The 9,293-nt window shown below is 30.5% G+C and overlaps 1 pseudogene; it reads left to right on the top strand.

The window, feature by feature from the left end:
- LOC107030259 overlaps positions 1–9,293 on the top strand; it is an 89,683-nt pseudogene that overhangs the window by 63,031 nt on the left and 17,359 nt on the right.

The following is a 9,293-nucleotide window of genomic DNA, read 5'->3' as shown; positions in this document are numbered from 1 at the left end:
TATATATATATATTTATATACAATTTTATTTTTTGATACTAAAATATGTATCATATACTTAATAATTCTATGGAAATTTTTTATCTGATTATAATATAGTATCATATTTTGAGATTTACTGAAAAACAACGACATTTTAATTAATTATTTTGTATCATTCGGTGTAATATTTGTGTAAATAAAGTATGAGGTGGTTAGTGAACAAATTTTATATGGTATGATCAGTTATTTTGTAGATCTTACTTTTACAAAAATGATTTATAGTTACCGTTAATTAACTTATATAATTGGAGACAAATATTTGACAAGAGAAATTCTTCAAATTAATAACTACTTAGAAGATTGCACGAAAAAAGAGAAGTTATAATACAAAATATTAATTAACGTAAGCTCAACATAATTGAAACCTAACTAATCAACATCAACCAATACACCTTCTGCTTGTGTAGTATACCCGCTCTTTGGCCTTGTTGGATCGTCGCTATCACTAACATATTCAGCCTTGACTTTGTCCATACCATACTTCCATAACAGTGTTCCGTATCTGTTGATACCTTATTTTGCATGCAAATTTATACTAAATAACAGCAACACATCAAACTTAAACATCTTTGTATTTCGTGAGCAACATAAAAAGATACACGAATAGCAACTAATTTCATTATTCTTTATATAAAGATACAAATAAATATATATAACAAACTGATACTTAAAAAGTATATATGATACATTAATATATATGTAATGCCTAAAAAATTAACACATAAATCAGTTTATCATGAGGGCACATAAATACGAAAAAAATCGATACTTAAAAAAAAGAATCAGCAGACTAACAAATAAATACAAAATTCCTGATAAAAAATAAATGATACTTAATAGAAACAAATAAATCATCAGGCTAACAAAAAATTATAAAAATCCTGATAAAATATAATCGATACTTAAAAATCGGAATCATGAGACTAACTAAAAAATATGAAAATCACGATGGATATAGAAACAAATGTACATACCTTTGGTAGTGTTGGTCGAACAATCGGAGGTGCCGCCTTTCTATCCATTTTCTTTGGGGTTTTTTTATCTTTCGAACTAGATGCATGTTTGCTTTTTGACGAATTTCTCTTGCTAGAACTTGGGTTTGTCATGACTATATTGTCATGTAACGATGTATAACTCAGATTTACGGAGATTTTCATTCTGATAAAAAACTATAGATTTTTAAGAACAATAAAAACAGTGAAAACGCAAAAAAGGAAAAAATGAAGAAATCATAATGGGGAAGATGATATACCTATTTTTGGACTCAATTCCCGATGATTAGGGATAAGAATCATTTGAATTTCAAATTTGCTTTAAATTTTTAACTGAAAAAATTAGGGGGAAAGTTTTGGGCGAAAATTTTGGGGAAGGTAAACTTTTTGTTTTACTTTTCCAACGTGAAAAGTAAGTAAAGTATCTTTGGAGGTAAAAAAAAGGATTTTTGAATTTTAATAAAAGAATAGTGAAATATTGGGATTAGGTAAAACAAAGTTACGTAGTTTAGTAATTTTTCCATATACATACACGGGTAAGATGAATTAGTGTAAAGACGAAATAGGATTCAATTTCCTGGTTTCATGCGTCTTGTACAGAATTTGGGTCTTACCTTTTTATGGTCGATGTGTGGTACCTAGGATAATAATGAAGAATTGCTGAAGTGTCACATGTTCTTAGTTTAATTTAAATTGAAAAAAAAAAAGAGGGCAAGCTAAATTTTGTTGGTGGGGAAGCACTAATTTTTTTTATTAAATTAAGGTCGCCATCTTGATGGCAAGTTTTGTCCTGTTCCTTGTTTTCATCGGGTCAAATTGCCAGAAATTTTAACCACGATTTTTGTGATCGACTGGAATTTTTACGTCTGTGCATAAGGCATAAGAGCCTTGTTCTTCAATTGTAATTACAACTATTTTAATTAATTACATAGGAAGATGTTTGTTTGTGTTTCCGAAAGAACGATCCAATCTTTTTAATATCAAAAGGTGTTGTTGTGTTTATGGATAAACATTAGGGCGTACAACATTTTCTTTATGCTATTTGTATTCATGTTGGTCCAGTAAGAATCATAAATTAATTTTGGCATTGTTTTCTCTTTTTTGACTAATTACATGAGCTTAACATTATAAGACTTTAGTCTATTTAAATTAAGAATTTATGATTGATATATAGATACGAGTGTTTATTCGGAATCAAGAAAAATTCTTAAAACATTATACATGTGAAAATATATTAGTTTATGAATTAGAATTATGATTAATAAATGGATATATGAAAGTAATCTATTTATTTGACTCATTAGAATATTTTCGATTTGTGGTGTATAAATTGTTCTATGTGAATACTAGTGGTAAATATTTATTGACTTGAATTGAGACTTATCATTAGATACTAATAACACTTAATTAATTCATGAAAAGAAATATTAAAGGTTTTCATCGGTCTAAAAGGAAGAAAACATAAAATCTTGAATTCTCAAGTGTATGAATTGAAGGAACTTTTTTGATATAAGGAGGTGTTGTGTGTCTTAACTAAAGGAAAGACTTATAGTCTGTCTTATGCTCATGAGATAATTATTATAAGAGAATGAAAATTTGAATCATGTTATTTTAGTCATTAACTATTCCTAAAACGAATAATTTTTTCAAATTTGGTCATAGTCTAGGTGGTCATTAATTTTATGATCTTTGATTGACTTGATGTTTGATGGTTCCAATGAAAATCGTTTAGATGGGTTTAGTTAATTTTCAAATTAAAATTTGATTTGAATATGATAAAGTCATTCTTTATGTCAAATATGTTTATGTTAAATTTGGAACGTGATTGCACATGGTTATTTGACATGAATTGATATGTGATAAGAATGTAGGTCATATCGTTTTAATTCCTAAAGATGCTTGAATCACTTGAATTTAAATTTGATCATAGCTTTGGAAATTAAGATTCTTTACAGACTCCAATTGACCTGAAATTTGGTAAGTTCATTGATAACGGCCTAGTAAGAAGTACTCATTGCTAAGACTGGTCAACGGACCAGAACCGGTTCACCGGACCGGAACGGGAGGCGTTGACCAGTATATTGACCGGTACAGGAATGAACCGGATCGGAATTATCGGATGAATAATCAGTTCCATCTCGTTCCACGATATACCGGGATGGAACCGGAACGAACCAGAACGGGCTGGAATGGAACGGGACGGGATAAATGGGATGACATTTTTTGTGATTACGAAAATATGAATATTTTTTTTAATTTTCTAAGTTTAAATTAATAGTTTTTAAATTTATAGTATAAGTTTCTACTTAAGTTTATTTTAAAGATATTTTAAACTTTTTTTTTGTTATTAAGTTTGAAAGTAAAGTCTAATAAACTTTTTAAAATTTAAATCTTTTGAAGTTTATACTTTATAAGGTATTACTTATTATTCATTAATATTTATTTTATAAGTTATATTTATAACTTGTGTCTTGTAAATTATACATAAATAAAACAAAAAAAGTAGTCAATTTAATTTTTTCGTTTTAAAACGACTGTTGGAAAAAAGGGAAGGGACAATAGGAATGTCGAATGGGTGGTTGGAAAGGGGCGCTGCAGCTTTATCAAAAGTTGCAGGGCAGGGGCAGGTGGTCAGGGGCTCAGGGCGCAGGGCAGCTGTTAGTAAAGCTACCGCCTGCCAAGTGTCAGGGAAGGGGAGGGTGTGGTGGGTAATTAATTTTAATATATACAAATTGTATAAAATAAAATTTATATAAAATATAAATATAATTTATATAAAATATTAAATATAAAATATAAAAAATTAATATATATTAAGTAAATCAGACCGGAATCGGAACGGATCAGACCGGAACCGGGATGAACCGGTACCGGTACACCGGTACCAAACTACGGTTCTGTCCTATTTGGTGTACCGGTTCAGACTATCCCGTCCCGTCCCATATGCACCAAAATAAGACGAATCGGAACGAACCGAAATGGTATTGGTATGTCCCGTTCCGTCGCCAAGTCTTACTCGTTGCTATGTGGTTATATTTTTTTGAGGTCGTTAAAATAATTTTAAAGTTGTTCCTTGAAATTAAAATGTGATTTATTATGAATGACATCCTTTATATTGGTTTTATTTCTTTTATATGTGGTACATGATTACACATGATGAGTTAACATAAATTGAAATATGATAAGGATGTGGATCTATTCAGTTTTTTTTACGATTTGTTTGAATATGAATTTGATCATAGATTTGGAGATAAATATTGTTTTTGAACTCCAATTGATCAGAAATTCGGTAGGTTCATGAGAAACGATCAAATTTATAATACTCATTGTTATGCAGTTATTTGATAATTTGAGATCGTTTAGATAAAGTTTTTAGATAATTTTTGTATCTTGAAAAATTAATTTTATTAAAAAAATACTCGACTATGATATAATGGTGATAGAGTTTTTTTTCTATGGTCTTGATGACTAAATTTTAGTGATGTATTAAGTTCATGTGTTGGCTTAGACCTTCCTCCATAACGGATGAAATTAATACGAGTCATTATAGTCTAATCTCTAGTTTTGATTAACTGTATTGACTCTACTAAACTGAGTAATATTTGATTGGATCAATTGATTTAGGGATAATGATATTCACTTGACTTAAACTAACATATATCTAACAATCAAAATTTATTGTTTAAACTAACAACTGAGTTAGGTTTGGATAAGTTTATGGAGTGAATAATCGGTCATTGTACATGTGTGTTGCATGAGTAGTTCTCCAATCCCAACGATTGGCTATTTGAGATGCATGGATATATATGTATAAATGAACCCTGAATTTTGTTTCCGGCAAGCAAATTTGAGTTCTTGGAAAAGGAACTTGAAATTTGCAGCTCTTAATGCAAGGAGTGTGAAAATCTACATCTTGAGTTATTAATTGATGTTGAGTTGGCATGATGACATGTCTACTGATGTGTTTTCTATTTTCAAAAGATAAATGATAAATATTTTTGTTTTAGTTTTTCCATTTTGAGTTTCCTAGTTTGTAGGCATGTCGAGTTGTTGGTAGACTTAGTGCCTATTAGAAAGATTCTGTTTTACTGCGTTATCTACTACAGAATAATAGGAGTTTCTTCTCTTTAAACATTTCTTCTTTCAATTTAATATAATATCTCTCTTTTCTTGTGCTGTATGTTTTTTCTTTAGCTGGTAACACCAACAATTTCCTTGTACAACAACACGAACTCCTTCAAGTTTGAATAGTCTACTCCATTATTCAAAGTCACGAGTTAATTCCATGTGAACTATTTCTCATCCGATATCCCGTACCCAGGGGCGGATCTATGTGAAATCTAGGGGTTTCACCCAAAACCCCTTCGTCAAATAATTTCACTGTATGTATAAGGTCAAATGTCAATTTATATTTATCCGTCGCTAAAAGGCTCGTCTGTAAATATTATCAACCAACTTTATTTGTTGGTAAACTTACCAACCAAAAATCAGTTGGTAAACACTCAAAGAAATTTTCACAAAATTTTGATACATGGCTTTGAAATTTTTGTTGGTAAATTTATCAACTAATTTTTGGTTAGTATATCGTTAGTACCTTTAGTAACAAATGAAAAGGAGTTAGTAAATTTTTTTCTTCATTATGAAAATTTATGCTGGTAATTTACCAATAAAATTTTAATACTTTTTTTGGTTTCCCATACTGTGTCGGTATCCACGTTGGAGCTCGACTAAATCCGAATTCACATGCTCCATAACAAAGGTGACTCCGTATCCAAGGAGAATTGAACCCGAGACCTCTTGGTTAAGGATGAATGAGTACTTACCGCTCCACCACAACCCTTGTGGATAATACATTTTAAATACGTTAGTATGATTATTTATTTTTCTAATAAATTTACTTATTTATGCTAGTTTATTGGTAAGATATCATTCAAGTTCAATGTTAGGTTAGTAATTAATTGACAATATGTTCATAATATTATTAACTAAATGATTATTCAATGGTAAAATATTTATTAATTTATTGCATTTAAAAATCTAAGAGCACGAATATAAATTCAAAAATATTAATATCAATTTCATAAACCATATTTGAATGAAACAATGAAAAATCCATGATAACAAGTTAAATTAATCTCAATATGACACATATCATTATATCAAAAAATTTATTTGAGCACGATTATAAAAGTAATGACCTGAACATAAAAGTTAAAATGCTAACAACACAAACTAAAAATAGGATCCTCAACACCTGAACCAATCATTGTATTAGATATAAGGATGACCATATGAAGCTAATTGCACTAACAGAATTCTCAGCGGAGCACGTTTACAAAAAATGTTAAGCAAAGTCAAGTTTTGACCAAAAGTTAAAACGCTTAATGGTACAAACTGAATATGAAAACCTCAAAATTCAAACCAACCACTCTATAAGACAAAAAATGACCTTCCAAAATTTTAATTGCGCGGACGAACTTCAAATTTGATCACATTTCACAAAAAAAAAAGGGTTCTACATTTGAGCTCTAGTACAAAGATCCTAATAGGATGTCCTCTTTTTAATGGGACTCACATCGGTGTTAAATGTGTTAAATACCTAAACAATCCTAACTCATCATGTTTATATCTTGAATTTGCTTCTGGCCCATGCCTATGAATTGCCCCATCCCTTGACAAGAGAGATCGTCAAAATCTCACAATCAATTAATTGATTGAAAGAGTTTAAATTATATATACTAATAGCACATTATACACTTCTTATACTTTTTAGATTCTCAAATCATGTTTATTACAAATACTTACCTATTATTGTAAGTAAATTAATAATTTTTTTCGTAGTGTGAAAAAGTATCAAATCTCATTCAAGTGTTGTTGGAAGGCCTTTTGTAGTGAATTCAAATTTGGCACCACCGAAATCGACTCTTGGAACATCTTCAAATTCATCTGAAAAAATTGTTGTACCAAAACATATGTGGCTCTCCCATTAGATATCCAGCTCTTCGTCAAGAAAATAATCATAATAACAATAATGTTCAAGCACAATCACAACCGAAAAATGGACGTGATGGCACTCGTCTTATCCCACCAAGACAAGTCAGCCTTAAATACAACTATTACAATAAAACGTGGAAAGTTTACTATCAACTTACATTATACCCCAAAACCCGGTGGTCACGTGTACAAGCCTCTAAAGTATTACAATTGAATCAAACGAAAATATAAGTCTCAAATGAACTTGTTTCTAGAATAGAACAAGATCAAAAACTATGAAGAAAGAGAGTCCGCTGAGATGACAAACAGCTACCTCATAAATCTCAGAGAAGTCTCAGAAAAAAAGTGAATGACAAGTACAACAAAAATTCAGGCTTAATAACCTACAAAAAAATTGTTGAAGCAAGGGGTGAATATAAAACCACACGGTACTCAGCAAGTAAATCTCTAAACACAAGCTAAGGGAATGAAATACGGGTACTCTTACCACCCCCAGCCGATCCTCCACAACTACAACTTGCATAAAAATCAGCCTAACCTAACAACTCACGGTTTACAGCGCACATAGTTCAACAAGAACACTTAAATTACATATCCTCAACAACAACACTTTGACAAATTATATATTCTCAAAAACAACACTTTAACAAATTACATATCCTCAACAACAACACTTCAACAAATTACATATCCTCAACAACAATACTTCAACAAATTACATATCCTCAACAACAATACTTCAACAATTGCATATCCTCAATAACAAGCTCAATATTAATCAATCAGAAGTTCCGCAGAAAGGCAATCACAAGTTCAGCAAAACAAGATATCAAGTTCACTAATGATAATTATTTGCAATGCAATGAAATGAAATGTCAAGTATAATAATGCATGTCTGACCTAGTGATACACACCCGCTGTCTCTAAGTACGGGACCATGGGGGACATATTTGTCCACACATCTGTGGCGACGCACGACAAGACCCTCGATAATAGTAACCATCACAGCGCGCGATTTGTCCCTCGAAATATAGTATCCATCGCGGCGCGCGATACGTCCCTCGAAATGGTACATCCTCTTTAAGTTCTCATTCTTTCTCAATACACATAAGACTTGTCGCAATCATGTCTTAAAATAATGCAAATAACATGTTCACACAAATAAAGAGGATATGATCATTTTCATAACAATGCACAATTCACAATAACATCAACAATGACTGAACAAGCCTTTCAAACCATTCTCCATTATCAACACATCACACACAAACAATTGTTCACATTGCCTTTTATTACCCTTTGTTTTCATCATTAGTATTAATCAATGTGGATGAGTCAACTCATCACCAATTCCCATTACTCCTACACATATACCACAAGGGAATATACATTTCATACACTTAACAAGAGTTTAGAAATCCACTTGCCTCAATCAGTCGAGAATTCACTTCGAAACTTGAGTCTTCCCATTTTGTTGAACTCCAAACTCAAAGCAATCTATTCACATTATTGAACTAACAACACTCACATTACCATAGATCTAGCGTAGACCCAAAACCTATCCGAATTTATACTCCAACTCCCAATTTTGATGCCAATTAACATTTCAATTATCATATCTTTTTTTTTTCAAAATTTTATGTGTAGAATTAAGTTATAATTTCTCCAAATAGCGTAGTAGCCTATCTTAATATACCAACATTTGAACCACGAGATTATTTTATAAATGTCCATTTTGTAAATAACCATATTAATAAATAACTCGGAAATTTTTAAACCAACTTCTCAAATTAATTATGTGACATAACTACTGAGATGAGTAAAACGGTAATTTTACAAAAATAAAATTTAAAAAATTTAAAACTTATTTTTTGGGTCATTACAAGCACATTTAATAAATATTAATAATATCACATTAATGTCTCCATCATCACAAGAACATGATGAATTTGATCATGATAGCAGGCAACAAACAATTATGTTTGAGACTGTTGTTGCTTCTATGAATAAAATGGTTGAACTTTGAAAAATGAATGAAACATTTTGGATAGATTCATCAAGTGATGAGAGGTGTTTTATTCACCGTGAGATTTATGGAAGAAAATTTTCAAATCAAGTTCTACCTTACCAAACATCAACTGCTCGAATTGAATCATCAAAGGATTGTGGAATTGTTTCAATGACTGCAACTGAGTTAATCCATAATTTTCTTGATCCATATATCCATTATTTTTTGATCCATATATATATATATATATATATATA

The sequence above is a fragment of the Solanum pennellii genome, chromosome 9 (assembly GCF_001406875.1).
Source record: "Solanum pennellii chromosome 9, SPENNV200".
Lineage (NCBI taxonomy): Eukaryota > Viridiplantae > Streptophyta > Magnoliopsida > Solanales > Solanaceae > Solanum > Solanum pennellii.
Note: the sequence above shows the minus strand (reverse complement) of the source record. Positions and strands in the feature narration are given on the sequence as shown.